A 17,359-nucleotide genomic window follows, 5' to 3' on the forward strand; every position below is an offset into this window, starting at 1 on the left:
CCAAGTTTAATGAGACGAGGCTCACATAGTACATAAAGTAGTCTTACTTTGGTTATCTTTGATAGAAATAGGGGGCTGGTTGTAGGGAAAATTTCTATGTTTCAATGAAAAATTATAACCTATCTTTATATATACTCAGAATATATGTGTGTGTGTGTGTGTGTGTGTATGTATATATTTTCTTTGAACTATTTTATCTCTTTGTAAATTGGATCTTGCATCTTTGTGCATTTTGTCAGTAATTAAGGTTTCCCATTTATCTTTCACCCTTTTGGCTTGGTGTCACTGAGAACTAAAACCCAACTGCTTAAATCCTTATCTAAAAAAGCCCTGCAAGCTGAAGATGGATGCTTTCCTGCTCTGCTCTGAAAAATAACCATGACTGTGACGTTGATGTATATGCCATCAGCAGAGACACTCAAACTGCAAAACAGGAAATTCATCTGATTGCCACTGTTTGTTCTCACTCTATCATCTAAGGATGTTTCAAGCCCAACATCTAGAAATCTTGATTCACTGACCTCTGGATTCAAAATGTGGGTTTATAGTTTGTTCTAACCATTAAACTTTGTTTTTTTGTTGTTGTTTCCACAGAAATGCCTCTTATTAAATGCCTGAACACTCACACCATATAGAGGCCTCATTAGGTGGGTGCCCTCTTCCCAACTGCACCATTGCCTCCAGAAACGAGACACAGCTGTTTATCTGGACTGACCTATTATTCCCAGGACCGAGAGACTGATTCAGTAAGATATGGGGCAATGTACTTAGATGTGTTCTTTTCTGCTTTTTCCAATATGTTTTTCTCCTCCTTTACAGATCTCTTATCTTACAACTTCTAACTCAGATCTCCCTCCCTAGCTACCAACATGATTTTTAATATACAAAACTTCTTAAATTTTCAAATGGGGGAGTGAAAGAGTTTGAAGTACGCCACCCCAAAATATGCCACTTTGACATAAGGATTATTTTGAGTTAAAGGCAAATGAAAAGAAGCAGACACACACACACACACACACACACACACACAAACATACAAACCACCCCCCCCCACACACACACACTCTCTCTCTCCGTCCTCTCCCTCTCTATCAGAAAGGGAAGGGTGATTCTTAATCATGGGAGAAAATTCTAGGCTCTTATCAACCCAGAAATAGCACTGAGAGGAATCTCTATAACAAACCTTACTAAAACAACCCTTATCTTCTATTAGTTTCCCTATACATTTATCTTCCCACAGTTTGCCACTGCTAAGAGCCTAAACCCCCTTTCCTTTGTCTTATAACTTCTCTAAAAATTTATTCTTTGTTTAGATGTTATATAAACCCCAAGATCTAACCACCCCGTTGGGTTACTCATCACTTAATTCTTCACTGCACATGTTAAGAAGATTCTGTTTTTCTCTTGTTAATTTTGTTTTTATCAGTCTAATTTCCAGAACTTCAGTTGGAGAATCTTGTAGGGTAGAGGGAGAATTTTCCTCCCCTACAATACCAAACACAATGTCTCAAGTATACTGATAGCAAGTTTTAAAATATTGAGAAATCTGAGATGATGTTCACACTATCTGGAAAAATGCACAGTAGTTTGAGGTATTGATACACTCAGATGGATATTGAAAATAGAGTAAAGGGACAGATACAATATTTGTAAATATATATTGGTGCACTGCAATTTACCTTTTAAAAAACATTCTTTTAGCCTTCTAACATCTCAGAGAAGGGGCAGCTATTTGATACTTTTAACAAAAATAATGACCTTGACAAGCAAGAGAGAGAGCAGGGAGAGAGAGGAAAAGGAGGATGAAAAGAAGAGAATACATTTCTTAAATTTCTTTAACATATGAACAAGGTCTATTCATGAAAGTGATAGATCATAGAGTTTCTTCCTTAATAGAAGAGAAGATGTTCCTTTTGCAAATACATCATGAAGCTTGCAGTCATATGGTAGGAGGAAGAAATGTCATAGAGAAATAAAAGAAAAGCCTGCTTCTTGTCATTTAAGGGATAGCCAAAAAAAAAAAAAAAAAAAAAAGTGGACAAAACAGTAATAAAGATAAAGATGGCAGAGTGTCTGACTCCTGAGCCCAAATCTTGCTTCTTTAGCTGAAGCTGCAAGTGTGTTACTGATGTTTAAGGTGACACTGAGAAAAGAGGAATTCTTGTTTCTCTCCCTGATGGTGCCCTGAGAATAGAATGTAGTGTGGAATAAACTCTTTCCAACAGGGAGCTGCCACACCCAAGTCACTAGGGTGGGATGGAATGGCCAGGCATAGAGAGCAATCTAGCTTCATGGCTCTTTCTGTGCTCACATGGCAGGAATGCTGGTTGAGAGCCAGTAGGCCATCTTGAAAAAAAAAAAAATTCAACATGTATAGGAGACAGAGCTAGCCATCATCCCTGGGCCTTGATAAAGACAAGAGAGGTTAGACTGAAGATGTACCACACTCTAAGTTCTGCACGGGGTCCCTGTAGAATGCCCAGAGATGGGCCTGCCTGGGTCATTTGTTTGCAGCCTCCTTCTTGCCAGTACAAACCTTAGGATCAGCAGGTGGACAACCCCTCTGGGCCAATGTACTAGATCCCCTAACCCTTCCATAGCACAAACACCATCTTAGGAGGGGTCAAAGTAAGAAAGAGACAAAATGGGGAAACGAAGTTATTTTTAAAGAAGCAGGTAAGTCTAGAGAAACTAAATTATTGGCTCAGGCTATGGTTGGACTAACTTTCGTATGTCTCTACTTTCTACTATTTAGTATGTGGAGGCTCGTGAAAGAGATAACAGCTGTTTTGGAGAATAATGACACTACATTTTCTTGGCACATGTGAAGATACAGTGAGTACATTTGTGATGCCACTGCGGTGTTAACCACAAAGCCAGTTCTATAACACTGACTACTACTGCTAAAGCATACCAAGTCTGTAAATGTGTGGCAGGCAATGGCCCTCAGTTTTCAGAACCATTGCAAAGTTTTTTGCTTTGGGGTAAGTTTGGAGAGAATGAAATCCCCATGTTGGCTAAAAGAAGAGAAATCTAGCTGGATTCCAAAATAATTAAACTGATCAACCAGCTCTAAGATATTAACAGCTACTGTTTTAATCACTAATGAGATAGTCAGTTCCTATAATCTGGGACCAAAAAACCTGGGCTTGGTCTTCCTTTCATTTTAAATCGGTTCACTGGAGAAGAGCTATCCTTCTATCTTAGTGCTGTCACTTTGCAAGCTGCTGACAACCTGTGGCAGAGAGGGAACACCGCTGTATCACCATGACACATAGACACAGAGGAGGAAGCACACTGAGTTTAATGGTTATTAACAAACACAAACATAATGCAGACTTAAGAAATTATTTCTGGGCACTCCAATTTGCAGGACTCACCTGACTCCTAACAGACAAATACATACATAGGAAGGGTAGCTACCTTCTGGAAATATTTGGAGTGTGCTCCTCAAACAATTTACAAACTCCTTTATGGTTTTTCAAAAGCCTCTGTGTTCTTGAAATTAACATCCTGATTTAATGGATGTTACATTGGTCTTGCAATACAGTTCTCTGTCATTATTTTGTTATTCATGATTTTCACTTGATATAATGGCATGAATGGCACAGGAGACTTGGCAGGGCTGCAATAATAAAATAGCTGTTCACAAGAACTATGCAATATAATGATATCTAAATGTATCTGCTTTTAAAGCAACAGACAGTCCAGCAGAGGTATTTAGTCTGTTTCAGTTGTATTCAAGGCAAGTATATTTTCCAATGGATTAAAAATCTCAAGGAAGAATAAGGGAATGATTATAAATTGTTGACTAATAATAAAATGGTCAGCTGGAAAAGTATGATTCTAATGATTACTAGCAATTTATCCTAGCATTTCCAAGGCATAAATTCTTTAAACATTTTGTATGTAACTTTACTACAGCAAATAATATATTATATTGAAATTACTTATTATATAGCTGTTTCTACAGGTAAATGTGGGCATGTTTTGGACAGGGACAGCTTTTACAGTCTTATTATGATGCTGTCTGGCACTCAATCAATGCTATTGAATGATAACAAATGATACTTTACTGTCAGAATGGAAAACATCGAAGATGAATCAAATTGGAATACTACTGAATAATTTTAAGAGCTTATTAAGATAAAAAGTTTTGGGATAAATAGAATATAGTATTCTTAGGCTTGAGCCTAGAATGGGATTAATGGAGAAGAGTACAGTTTATGAAAAGTGATTTAAGAGACCATTTTGATCTCCTCCTCATTTTTTTAATTTATTTTTTTTAAGATTTTATTTCTTTATTTGAGAGGAAGAGAGAGAGTGAGCGAGAGAGCAAGAGCAGGGAGAGGGAGAAGCAGAGGGAGAGGGAAAAGCAGACTCTCCTTTGAGCAGGGAGCCCGACATGGGGCTCCATCCCAGGACCCTGGGATCATAACCTGAGCCGAAGGCAGACCCTTAACCAACTGAGCCACCCAGGTGCCCCTATCTCCTCCGAGGCCATTTTAAAAATCAGATCTATAATAATAGAAACTGTAGTGAACATAGACCACTGCCTCTACAGACCTTCCTCTGTAGTCCCTTGCAGCCTCCTCCCTCATTTTGCCCCATCATCTCAAAGCTAGAAGACCCCTGGAAAGGAAGACCTCTTATTCTACCTTCATCTGGGACCATTACTGTACTCTCCAAACAATACTGCAGAGATCTGAAGGGAAAAATCCAATCTCTCTCCACCTCCCTCCCTGGATGTTAGGAAGCAAATTTTTTTTACCAGTTGAAATGAAACTAAAGCAATTGAAAAGCAAGGAACTTTGCAAAAGCTTATTAATATGGTGATATAGAGACAGGTCCAACAAAGAGTACTTTGTGTTTCTACAGGATGGTTGGTAGGGAGGCTGCCTGGGTTTCTATCTCCTTTCAGAAGTCAGATATAATTTCTCTCTGGGGCTACAGTGGCTTTCTCCTTGGGGTCCCAAAGCTGGGGAACAGGGTAAGGAAAGGTAAGGGTGGAGCCTGGCCTTTGTTCGAAGACTGAGAGAAGGAAGAGGACATAACATGTAAACACCCAGTTGGATAAGAGAAGTCAGGGGACAGAGACAGTGTTGGATTAATAGGCTGCTTTTAACAAGTGGGTTTTTAGAGGAATTAATGCAAAATATGTTTCTAAAAGCATTTTTGTTGTAATTTCATCATCTAAAAAGATTACACATTTTAGTATCATACTTAATCTAAGTAAAAGCATAAACATATTTTAAAAGTTATCCTTTCGTGAGCCTGTCTGTAGCTTTACCAGAGGACTTGCCCAACCACAGAAGAAGATGCAGTTTGATACTGAGGAACTACATCAAACTATCTTAATTTTATTCAACACTGTGTTTCCCCAAATTGTGAAGATGCCGCAAAAAATGATCGAAATTTATGAAGTACTAATCTATTACTTGCAACAGCCTAACTTTAGTTAAAAAAAAGTTGAACTTGGGGCACCTGGGTGGCTCAGTTGGTTAAGTGTCTGCCTTCGGCTCAGGTCATGATCTCAGGGTCCTGGGATTAAGCCCCACATCGGGCTCCCTGCTCAGTGGGGCATCTGCTTCTCCCTCCCCTTCCACCCCTCCCTGTGCTCGTTCTCTCTCCCTCTCTCAAATAAATAAATAAAACCTTTTTTTAAAAAAAAGTTGAACTTCACTATTTTTCTATCACCTAATGTAAAGGCTAGGTACTTGAAAGAAAAAATATATATATTTAAAAAATCCCCTAGCCTCTGCCCTTCAGGAGTTGGTTTTCAACAATGTATTATGTAAAGGCTAGGAACTTGAAAGACAGAGATATTGCTCTCTATGAGTGGGAGAGAGACAAAGAAAGCAACAATTATGATAAAATAGGATAAGCACTACGATAAAGAACCCCACAGTATGGTAGCATCAGGGAAGAACGGCTTCCAATTCAGCTAAACTCCTTTTTCTCAGCAGTGTATCAAAATGCCAGTTACTACATCTTGTGTAAAAAGCTTCCTATTTTTGAGGACTTGAACGCAGAGGTTATCGACTCTTACTGAATGTCAGCATTCCTTGAGGACATTTTGAAAATGTACCTATGTCCAGACTGCTCAGGAGAGGCAGAAATCTAGAGATTTCTAGAAATTTAATTGTTCTTGGGTGGAGACAGAGCATCATCATTTAAAGAGGGAAAAAAAAATCTGCCAAGTGTTTCTGCTGTGCAGTTAAAGTTCCTTCTCCAGGTTTTCCTAGTCATTATGCAAAATTTTAAAAGAGAATCATTGAGGGCTAGAATTGCTTCCTATAACATTTCATTTTAAGAGAGGAAAGGATTGGGGAGAGGGTCCTGAAACCAAAATTGGGGTCATGAGGTTAAACAAATTCAGGAAAGGACATGTAACATTAACAGAGAAAGGCAACGTCATGCTGCAACTAAATTCATTCTCTGAAGACTTATTAGCAGGCAAAGAAAGTCAATGAGCAATGTAAAAATGATTTAAGCCCTGCCACTGCCATTCTATCTGGGGGCAAGCTCTGTCAAAGACTATTTAGTGCTTCGCCCTACTGCTACAAACTTATCACCATCTGTTCCTTTTGTACGCTCCTCTCTTTCTGCTGAAAGGAAATGCTTCCCACTATATTATTAGGTTTCCTATTATACACATCCCGTACTGTGGTTTGAATATCAGAGTTTTGCAAGTAAAAAGCAGCATATTTGCCCTCTAAATGTCCTCACGACTCTCAGTCCTTGTTAATTTCCACAGCATCACTGATTTTCAACTTCTGGGATTTCCCGGAAACAAGTGGAAATGACAGAAAAGATTGTGCTAAAGCTCATCAACATACCTACATTCTGACCCAGCCTATTTTTGTTTCTTCATCTCTATCAGGACACCTGTTATGATTTTAAGAGAACTCTTATTAGAACATCTGTTGCAGTTGCTCTGTTCTCTGGAGAAAATACATTTATTAGAGACGATATTCGTGCTTGATTTTCAAAGGTGAATTTTTTCTCCCACAAAACACTGCAAGGAAAATTTTGTGTGAATATATTGATGCAAATGGGGAAAATTCTGGTCTCATGCTTATTTAGACATCATTCTGGTGGCACTTTAAAATTCAATTTCTCCTAAGAGAAGTTCACACTAACAGAGAGAGCGTAGGTCTGAGGAACCCACAGTGTGGGCACAACCTATGGCCAACACTGCATTTTGATTTGTCCTTGGATAGACTTAGAATTTTCATTAATCAAGCTTCCACATCTATAATTGGAAAATTTTTCCTTTATTCCACTGAGATGATTTGGGTATCTTCTTCTTGTCACGAAGCTAGGCTAAATAGTTTCTGAATGGCCCCGTCCATAACTCAATGCTGTGCTTTACAAGCATACAAGACTGATTGCTCACATGCCAATATAATGCCAAACAGTCAAAAACAGAAAAAAAAATAGTAGTAAAATGAATTCACTAACATTTCTGTTGCTTAAGATTTATGGTAGGTAATAAATCTCTGAATAGAATTATGTGAGAGAGAGAGAACACTTGACTGCTTCATTTATGCAGGGTTTTTATATACTCATTTTCAAAGGACAATTTGAAAAGTTAAGTGTCTAATAGGGTTAAAAGGGCAGATTTTTTGTTGTTGTTCACTAGGAACATCTTGTTTGACTTCTCTTAACAGTTTTCAGTAAATTGTTATGGGGATTCTAAATTAATTTTAATAATTAAGAATGCTCTTGAGTGAAATAACCTTAGCCTGCTGCTTGATATTTCCTTCAAAACATTTCAGGACCTGTAGGAAATTCATTTCAATGTGTGTAATCCTTGAAACCATATTTCAGATGAAAAAAACATCCTTACATTATAAACAAATCAGAAATACGATTGAACAATAAAAGAGGTAGGTGAGTCAGGAAAAGAAATATATTCATTATTAAAGGCATCACAAAGTATAGATTAAGTGGTCAATTAATGCATATGGATTGATTAATTAAAAGCAATGCCTTATTGTTCCACCAATCTTAAAATTCAGCATATCATTCCATCACTTTATACAGACATTGATGATCAGAATAAAAATAAAGGTGTTTAATTGATTGATTATACCATTATTAATCTAGTGTCATCTTTCCAGTTTATAAATGAGTATACTGAGACACAAAGAAGGAACTTTTTCAATGTAACTGAGATCGTATTGGCATCAGTATTTGAATTCTAGTTCCTTGGGTGCAATTTAATTTCTTCCCATCATACAGGTCCTTCTATGTACCAGGCATTTACTAAATATTGTGGTGGGGTGAGTAGGATGCAGAAGGTGGTGAAAGTATTATATATCATAAAAAGACAGAGGAGGAGATTTCATAATTGTCCTTTGAGGTTATTAAGATTTCATACTCACTGATAGCAAAGAGTCATCGGTTTCACAAGCTGTTTATATGACCAAGTGGTTGCCTGTTCAAGAAAAGAGTACTTAGTGTATGAGGAGAGGAGGGGAAAGGAGAGAGCAGACACTGACATGGTGAAAGTCCCCACGTACATTAAACCTGGTGCTCCTGGGGGCCTGGGATAATGGTAGATAGGAAAATCAAAAGTAGGATTTTTTTTTTTGCTGTTGTTGTCACCCGTAATTTCTCCTTACAAACTGTATGATTTGGAATTTAAGGATAGGTACCATTCACTATACAAGGACAATAAGGGAATTTTTATTTATTTATTTATTTAAAGTCTAGGAATTTAGAGACAATTATATGTGGTTGAAGGGGTAACTGAAAAACAAAGAGATATACAGACATATTTCATATATACCATAGAAATTAAAAAAATGTGAACTATTTTTAAAGCATTTGGGAAGCCATTAAAGTCAAGTTATAATGATGATAATCATAATAATAATGAATTATTCCATTGGTTCACCCACCTTTGTCCTTTGTACATGAAAAGTATAGATAATCTGCAATGAGTGAGATAATTGAGTAAGCCTACAGATTGCCTATATAAAACTTTAACTAAGAGGTGACTTGGAGATAGGCAGTGTTAATTTTATAAAGATGTATTTCAGAATGGCTTTCTACAATATCTCCCACGATATTCTCATACACAAGATAGAGATGTGTGAGCAGAATGATAATCTGGTTAAGCGGATGCAAAGCTTGTTGAACTACTGTATAAAGAGTATGAGATTAGTGGATCAGTTTCACCCTGGCAAGAAGACCCCTGTTGGTGTGCCAAAGAGCTCTGTACTCAGCCATGTCTTGCTGAACATTATTATGAATGACTTATATGAAGATGTAAAGAAAATCCTGTCATATTTGCAGATCTCACAGAGTAAAAACTATAAAACAGCGTAAGGGTCCTAAAGCAAACAGACAGGCTGGAATGAGGGGCTGAAACTAACAGGACTGGATTGGTGTTCTGAGGGAGTCCATATCTAGACTTAAGACAAAATAGGATAGTCAGTATTTACCATCTAATCCCAATATAAAAAGAATAAAGTCTATAATAATAGTGACAATTTTTATTTTCACCCTTCTATGTGTGTACCTGTACATTTGATCCTTAAAATAGGGCTATGAAATAGTTATTGTCATTCTCATTTTACAGATGAGAAAATGAAAGCAAAGAAGTAAAGCTACTTTCTTTAAGTCATAGAACCAGTAAGTACAGAGGAGGTGAGGATGGAGAGCACAAGCCATCTAACTTAAGATGCACTGTATCATAAATTCTGCCCTTGGGTTTCAAAAGCCAAATACATAAGCACAGGTTATGAGAGGAAACACTGTTTAACAGTCCATAAACGAAAGATTTCTGTGACAGAGTTCAACATGAGGCATCAGTGTTGCCAGAATGGTTAATGGTATCTCTAGCAGCATTTGTGGGGAAATTTATCTAGATCAAGAGAAATAACATTCTTGTTCCTCCATATGGTAGCATCCTGCTTCAAATTCATTCATCATCTAATTTTATGCTCTCCACACTTCCTGCATTTATATTAATGCCGATAAAGGTACTTGACTCATTAACAAAGAAACAATAACATAAAACAAAATATAGCACAATTGGAGCTCAATATACAAAATTTTGAGAAAATCTGAGCAATCAGTAAATAAATCAAGTTGATGAAGACAGCAACCTAGATAAAGTAAAATTGAAGCCTGTGAACCAGTCCATTCATTTCTTTTTCAATCATATTAACATGCAAGTACCACATAGTCATTTTGATCATCTGGGTAATCTGGGATGACCTTCAGGTTTCCCAAATAACCAGACTTTCTTTTAACATTCACTTCATTTTATCATATAGTCTCTATTTTTTCCTTCGTTTTAGTTGAATGCTACTGGTTCAATTACACTAAGAAAAAGGGAACTGGACTTACATTTAGTTGGCTTCCACCTACTCTATTACAGATTAACAGTTTTATCAGATTTTAGATTTTAATTTTAAATTCAGGACTAGATTTCTAAATTCTCTGTGATCTACTTTTTAAAGATACTTTTTAAATGCTAAAAATGCCCTTGTCGACTTTTTATACAATACTACTAAATACATAGCTTATATTTTATGGCATCAAATTTGAAATTTGTATGCTTTCTCTAATATTCTGAGGATTGATGGAAACTTGGATCCTGTAAACAAAATAATTTTGGAAGCAAATTTAAAAAGATTCTGGAAGCAAAATAAAGTCGAAGGTTCAACCCTCTCGACAAGAAATTTGAACTACAGTCCATTTTGCTACTCTTTTATATACCTTTGGTTTTATAAACTAATGACAAATTATTTATACAATAGGAAAAGAAAACTCGAACATAGAGTTAGATTACTCATAGGATGTACAGAAGCTTCCTCTCTCGAATTGTACCTCAAGTTGCTTACCTTCAGTCTTTGTTCTCCCCGATAAGCCAATAGTCATGTTCAGTACACATCATGCAGATTATTGGAACTGGTTATTTTTGAAGCCCATTCATTTATATAATGAACTTCAGAAACTATACATTAAGTGAAAAAATTAAGTACAATAGTCTATTTTTAATCATGAAGACAATACTAATTATAATTCTCCAGATAAACATACATAATTATAGTAATTACAATTCAACAATAACTCACTGGTACTTACTATTATAAACTCATAAACTATTATTCAGTACCCTATAAAATTCAAAATCTAATTGAAAGTGCTAGTTTAGCATAATTCCCACAAGCCATCATTCTTTAATATTCTGGAATGAATGAGGTTTTGGTTGAGCTATTAATTGATACTGACAAGTAATAACCACTGGAATGAAACTGCAATTATGAGTGGCAATTAATCACATTCGCTGTCATCTCTGGTGTCAAACAAAATTCAATAATATTCTAAATAGTTTTTAAAAGTTTATACCTTTTATCTTCCAATTTATTTAATGGAAACCAAAAGCAGTTTCCCGGAATAATCAAGTGATAACCAAAGTGTATTTATGTAAAATATGAATATTGCATTTTCTTAGTTTAAGAAGCTTTTGTTTTTCTTCTGAAATTATTTTCAGCATACATCTGTGTTTTTTGCAGACTAGGAAAAGCTTCCCATCCTCCAACCCCCACCTGCATTATCTCAGCACATCTTTTTGACTCATAGATCACCTTTGGACATTGTAGAAATTACACATGCAGAGGAACTCTTGGGAGCAGGAACTTCAGTAAGCATCATTAAGGACTTGAGATAATTTGAGAGGGATCTTTTAGAAGCTTCAATTGATCAATGTCTCTTTGAATACAGGCAAGAAGGCAGCAGGATTTAATTTCCTTTCCCTCATTTTTTTCTAATTAACAGGGCAACTAGCGATGTTCTTTCCCTCTAACCTACAGCATCCATACACAGCATCATTTACCCCAACCTGGTCTGTTCAACATCGCTGGAGGGCTCCTTTTGGCACGAATACTGTGATCTTAGGACTGAAACATAGCAATGTATTTGTTGTCAACCAAGCAAGCAAGGTCACCTACTAGATGATCACTTCAAGGGCAGTATTAACAACAAAAGATCCAATCCCAGATAAATGAAGCACTTTGGGCAAAATGGAGGTTGTGACCTCAATAGGCAGGTGTCTACCAGATATCCAAGCAGATACACAGGCTTACTTTGATATTCATGAATCCCAATTCTTGTTTGCTTAGTGAGACATGTCTACAAAGAAAAAGTCTTGTTTCATTTTACATGCTTACAGTTTGTGGCAATTTAATGTACTGAGATAGTTAATCCTCAATAAACTAAGAAAAGAAATAAAGCATCTGTTCACTCTAAGCTCCAAATCTGAAAAATGTTTTCTGGAAGGGTCTTTCATAAAGCTGAAAATGCCAACAACTTAAAAATAAAAAAGGATTTAAGTGCTATAATTAAAAACTTGAATAGACAGAGCAAAGTTACTTATTTAGAAATATTTCTAAATGCATAGCATTTATATATGTTTCAGGGAATGTTAGTAAAGTGAAGGGACTTACTAGCAAGCAGACACTTAGAGAAGAAAAGAACATTATGTTAATTGCCTACACTTATTAATAATGTAAATAGAATGACCTTCATTTTAATTATTCTGTTTTTTCCTTTACTTCTGTTTCTACTAATTGCATTTATGCTCATTATTGATTTACAATAACATAAAGATGTAATGGTCAAGACTTAGATTCCCTGCTGTTTGAAAGCTGCCTCAGTATAATATGACCTTTTCTTCCTTGTTATTTATGTTCTGACACAGCTAGGTTTTAGCATCTTTTTGTTTGTTTCTTTCAAAAGTTATTTAAGTTCTACTCTGATTTTGGATTCTTCTCTTTCTTTTCTTTTTTTTCTCCTGTTGTTTTCATAACTGTAATTTTATAAAATTTCGAGTGTCTATAAAATGTCAAACTACTCAGTTAGTGGGTCAATTATTTCCAGTTGTCTGGAGTTGTATGTTTTGGCTAACTCATGTTGGCAGATATTCTACAAAAAAAAAAAAAAAGAAAACCTTCCTTAAATTCAGAAGTGCAGCAGGAATAGTACTGAAATTCTTACAGTTGATTAGACTTGCAATTTGCTCTTGATCCTTGAAAAGTTCAAGTTAAAAAATCCTGTTGCATAGCTTGGAACTTTGGTATCTGAACTGAACCCTAATCTGAATACATGCTCAGAGCCCATATGCTTCTAGAAGAAACTTTACATCTCTGTGTGAGGTGCTCTGGGCAAGATCCAAGTGACATTTCTCTTCTTTCCCAGTTAAGTATCAATCCTGTCTTTGTCTGTCTGTTGCCCTTCAGTCAGAAACACAGAACATTCACAATAGAACCTCCTATTTGCTCTCTCCAGGCCTATCAAGTGCCTGCCTGCCAAAAGTGATATTTAATAAAGAGAGTTAAGGGAAATCCTGCTCCTACCTGGTCTGAGTTCCAATCTTGTGTCAAGTTACATGACTGGAAAGGTGCACAACTGAATGACCTGTGATTCTCCTGCTACAGAATCACTGATAAGAATTATATTTTCATGTTAATGCAGAGCAATTACACAGCATACAAGAAATATTATGCAAAGAATTCTTCCATGTTTTCTGTTGAAGTTCCTATCTGTTCTCTTGTTTAATGTCTCCTATAAAAGTCTCCTTTCTCCCCATGGTGAATTTCTTTTACACTGTTGATACCTTCTCTTGAAGAAATGGAATGCTTCCTTTCACCAGAATGAGAATTATGTAACTTAACAGTTTCCAAAATAGTTTTAAAAGAAAATTATTGTGGAGGATGTTATTATGCATGAAAAGTGAAAAAGTCTATGCTTGTGAAACTAAATTTGTTTAACAACTGAACCAAGATTCAAAAATTGAAGAGGTTTCTTTTTAACTGCAGGATGTCCTCAACTCTTTGATTTGCTAATATGTACTGTTGAGTCTCTAAGAGGGAGATTTAACAGCCACATTTCCCAGCTCACTGAAAGCTATAACCCTTGTTTTCAGAATGCTATTAAAATCTTTCCACATAATTAAAGAACTAAAGAAAAATCTAAAGAACATGGTTTTGAATGCTAGGATAAAATTTTTTTGCATTCTTTTTGACTTAACTGCTAAGAAGCACAAAGCTAAATATACCACTCAATCAGAGTATCCAAAACACCTCCTTAGTTAATATAATTCCCCCATCACATTAAAAATTATAACGTTCTTATCATTTAAAATTTTTCTTTTCTTTTTAAAGATTTTATTTATTTATTTGACAGAGAGACAGCGAGAGAGGGAACACAAACAGGGGGGAGTGGCAGAGGGAGAAGCAGGCTTCCCGCTGAGCAGGGAGCCTGATGCGGGGCTCGATCCCAGGACCCTGGGATCATGGCCTGAGCCAAAGGCAGACGCTTAACAACTGAACCACCCAGGCACCCCTATAACGTTCTTATCATTATCCACTACGAAATCTTGGAAGCAATAAAGTATAAATGCATGAAACTTCAACATTTATAGCATTATTGAAAACATTGCGGAAAACATGCTTAGTGATGGTAGTTTTCAAAAGCCAGTTTACTCATCCCTGTCACTATCATTTCACTTTATTTAAAATACGAAACTTCAAGACTGATCCCTTTGTTCAAGTGATACAGAGAGCTTCATACATCCTTGAGATGGCCTTGGATTATCAAAACCAAATAAAAATTCCATGCATAATAAAAGACAACTCCTATATTTAAATCAAAGGATTACATTCATTTAAGCACTATTTGAAAAATAATCAGGTATTATTATCTACAGTCTTGCAGATTAATTCTATTTCTTATTTTTTTAAATTGTAAAATACAGCTTCCTAATCACCAAAGCCACTGTCTTAATATCAATTTAATATTAGCCACACTCATCAGCTTAAAAAAAAACAAAACAGATCTTATTCAGGGAAGGGAACATCATTTCCCTTTAATTCAGCTTCTTTACAAGTACTCTTTCAAATCTGTGTCCTCATACATCAGCTTGTTAAAAATGTAGATTCCAAGGGTCATTTCCCAGAGGTTCTGATCCAGTAAGACTACATGAGTCCTGAAATCTCCATAGTTCATCCCAAGTGATTCAGATGGTGGTCTATGGTCCTATATTAAAAAAATTGCTTTTGAAGAGCATGTTGCCATGAGAGACAAATTTTAGTTGTACTTAAACTCAGTTTCCTTCCCACTCCAAGAGGGCATAGCCACTAGCACTACTTGGGAAAGGACTTAAGGTCACTCAGGACGTCAGCATAAAAATGCCCACCCTTCCTGCTTCATAAGCCCTCCTAACTCCCATTCCACCCATACTTAAGCAGCACACTTTGTTCAGCATGGACATGTGGGTTCTAGACCCAGCAATGTTGTTAACCAATTACATGGCCCAATTAGCAAACCCCGTAACTTTACTTCATATCATTAAAATAGTAGACTGGATTACATTACTCCAAAAATCACAATCAGTTTCAAAGTTCTGTGAATCAGTAAGCTTTGATTTTTCTTTTTTCTTTTCTCTCCATGTTATTTTATCTAACCCATATGTTTTCAAAATGAGCTTTAAGGGTAGTTTTTTGTTTTTGGTTTTTTTTGCCTGATAACCTGACTTGTTTTTTTCGAAGTATCACACATTGTCTCCATTCTCTTTCAGAGATAAGACATTAAAAAATGTAAAAAGTTTGACAGCATTGTGACTTTATCTGGAACTCAGTAGTACTCCTCTTGAACCCACTCGGTAAGTCCACTGGGCCAGACAAAAAGGTTTACATTCTGAAGCAACAAACATTAAAAAAAAAAAAAAAAAGTCATTGAAAGCATTGAGAGTCCCCTCGCTCCTTTTTCTTGAACTGGCAAAGTAATTGAATGTAGGTGCAGCTTCACAGTTTGCAAAAAATGTAGACTGAATATAAAACTATTGTGAAAGTGACACCAGCAAATAGGTTTGATTCTTCCTTTCTGAGGATGAAATTTCAACACACACTCTTCTTGGTCTCCAGTCAAGCCAGCGATCTCTGTTTTTGTGGAACAGAAAGGTACATAAGGTTCATTTGTTTTGTGCGAGTTAAATAAAGCAACACATGCCCTTTGTCTTTTATACCAGCTATGAAGGAAAAACATCTGTCGCCTGTGGGATGAAGTGTTGTCCATGATCACCTTGATAATCAGTGCAGGGCTATGGCTAGAACACAGGCTTCTCTGCTCCCATATTTTGGCCTCTAAACCAAACACAACACAACACAACAAAACAAAAAACCCCAACAAACAAACAAAACAGGGGCCGCCCTGTGTCCTGCCAAGTATTGGTTTGTTCTTGATATCCAAGATACAATGTTTCTCCATTTAACTGAAACTTTTAGAACTAAACAATTTAGATATTAAATAATATATAAGAAATCTAAAGTTTCAGTTGAGTAGCCAAGTATTTTATTACTTTGCATTCAGATAGAAGGTAAAAATATCCATAACTTTTTACTAGAAAAGGTGAAATTCTTGGCAACAAATAACACCTGTTGGTCAATATTTGTAATTCATAAAAGTATATAATATAAGGTGTTTAAAATGTCTTCAATCACATAATCCACTCCAAACTCACTTCACAATTTACTTTGGTATACAAATAAAATTAGAAAAAAGGGAAAAAAAGAGTTGTGTCATATAGATAGCTGTATCACCAGTAATTCTGGAAGTAGAGACATAGTATTTTTCTACAATGTAGAGTTATCTACAATTTATAGCCAAATGGCTCATTTTAAGGGATGAGCTCCGGAATTACAGAGATGCAGAACTGAACCCTAGACTAACCCAAGAGCACATTTCCTCATTTCTCCAAGCCCTTCACCCCCCTAAACTTCACCTGTAAAACTGGCACAATATTACCTACAGGAACCTTGTATGTAGTAGAGAGTAAATCAGTTTTGCCACAAGAGAACAATCATTCCTAAATGGCAGCCTGAAGAGAAGCATACCTGTAATATCCATTCCTCACTGAAACTGCAGTATAGGAAAATGGCCCAAGTAAGGGCATCATGGACTAGTGAAGATGCAGATGGGCAGTCTACTCACTGTCTGATTCTGCAATGTTTTATCTTACCTCCAGACTTTAATAAAGCAGTGAGATTTTTGAGTTTAAATATTTTGATCACAATAAAACCATTTTTATTGAAATAAAGAAAAGTTTTAAAGACTGGAATTTATGAAAGATTCTAAAAAGACCTCCTTATGCTACTGCAATCTTCCTGTGGCATCCTTATATTACGTTTTTAATACTTCCACATGCATGCTTGACAATAATTGCTTCTAAAAAATTATACATCCCCACTATTGGGCACTATAGATAGATAAATTTATTAGCAGAGCTTTTTCACATTAAGAACTCTAAGTGCTTTGTTCAGTTCTTATACGAGTTTAGCCT

General features: G+C 36.1%; 1 protein-coding gene across 7 annotated transcripts in view; it reads right to left on the reverse strand.

Annotated features, from left to right (window-relative positions):
• B3GALT1 (beta-1,3-galactosyltransferase 1) overlaps positions 1–17,359 on the reverse strand; it is a 509,322-nt gene that overhangs the window by 262,610 nt on the left and 229,353 nt on the right. Inside the window, exon 3 of one of the 7 annotated variants that reach the window (XR_004300103.1) lies at positions 14,360–15,959. The exons of the other annotated variants lie outside the window; for them this stretch is intronic. The gene's annotated coding sequence lies outside the window, so the exon portion shown is untranslated. Of the gene's footprint in view, positions 1–14,359; positions 15,960–17,359 lie in introns of those variants that run through there. 7 annotated transcript variants of the gene reach the window in all.

Source organism: Phoca vitulina, unplaced genomic scaffold (assembly GCF_004348235.1).
Source record: "Phoca vitulina isolate PV1807 unplaced genomic scaffold, GSC_HSeal_1.0 scaffold1, whole genome shotgun sequence".
NCBI classification, from domain to species: Eukaryota; Metazoa; Chordata; class Mammalia; order Carnivora; family Phocidae; genus Phoca; species Phoca vitulina.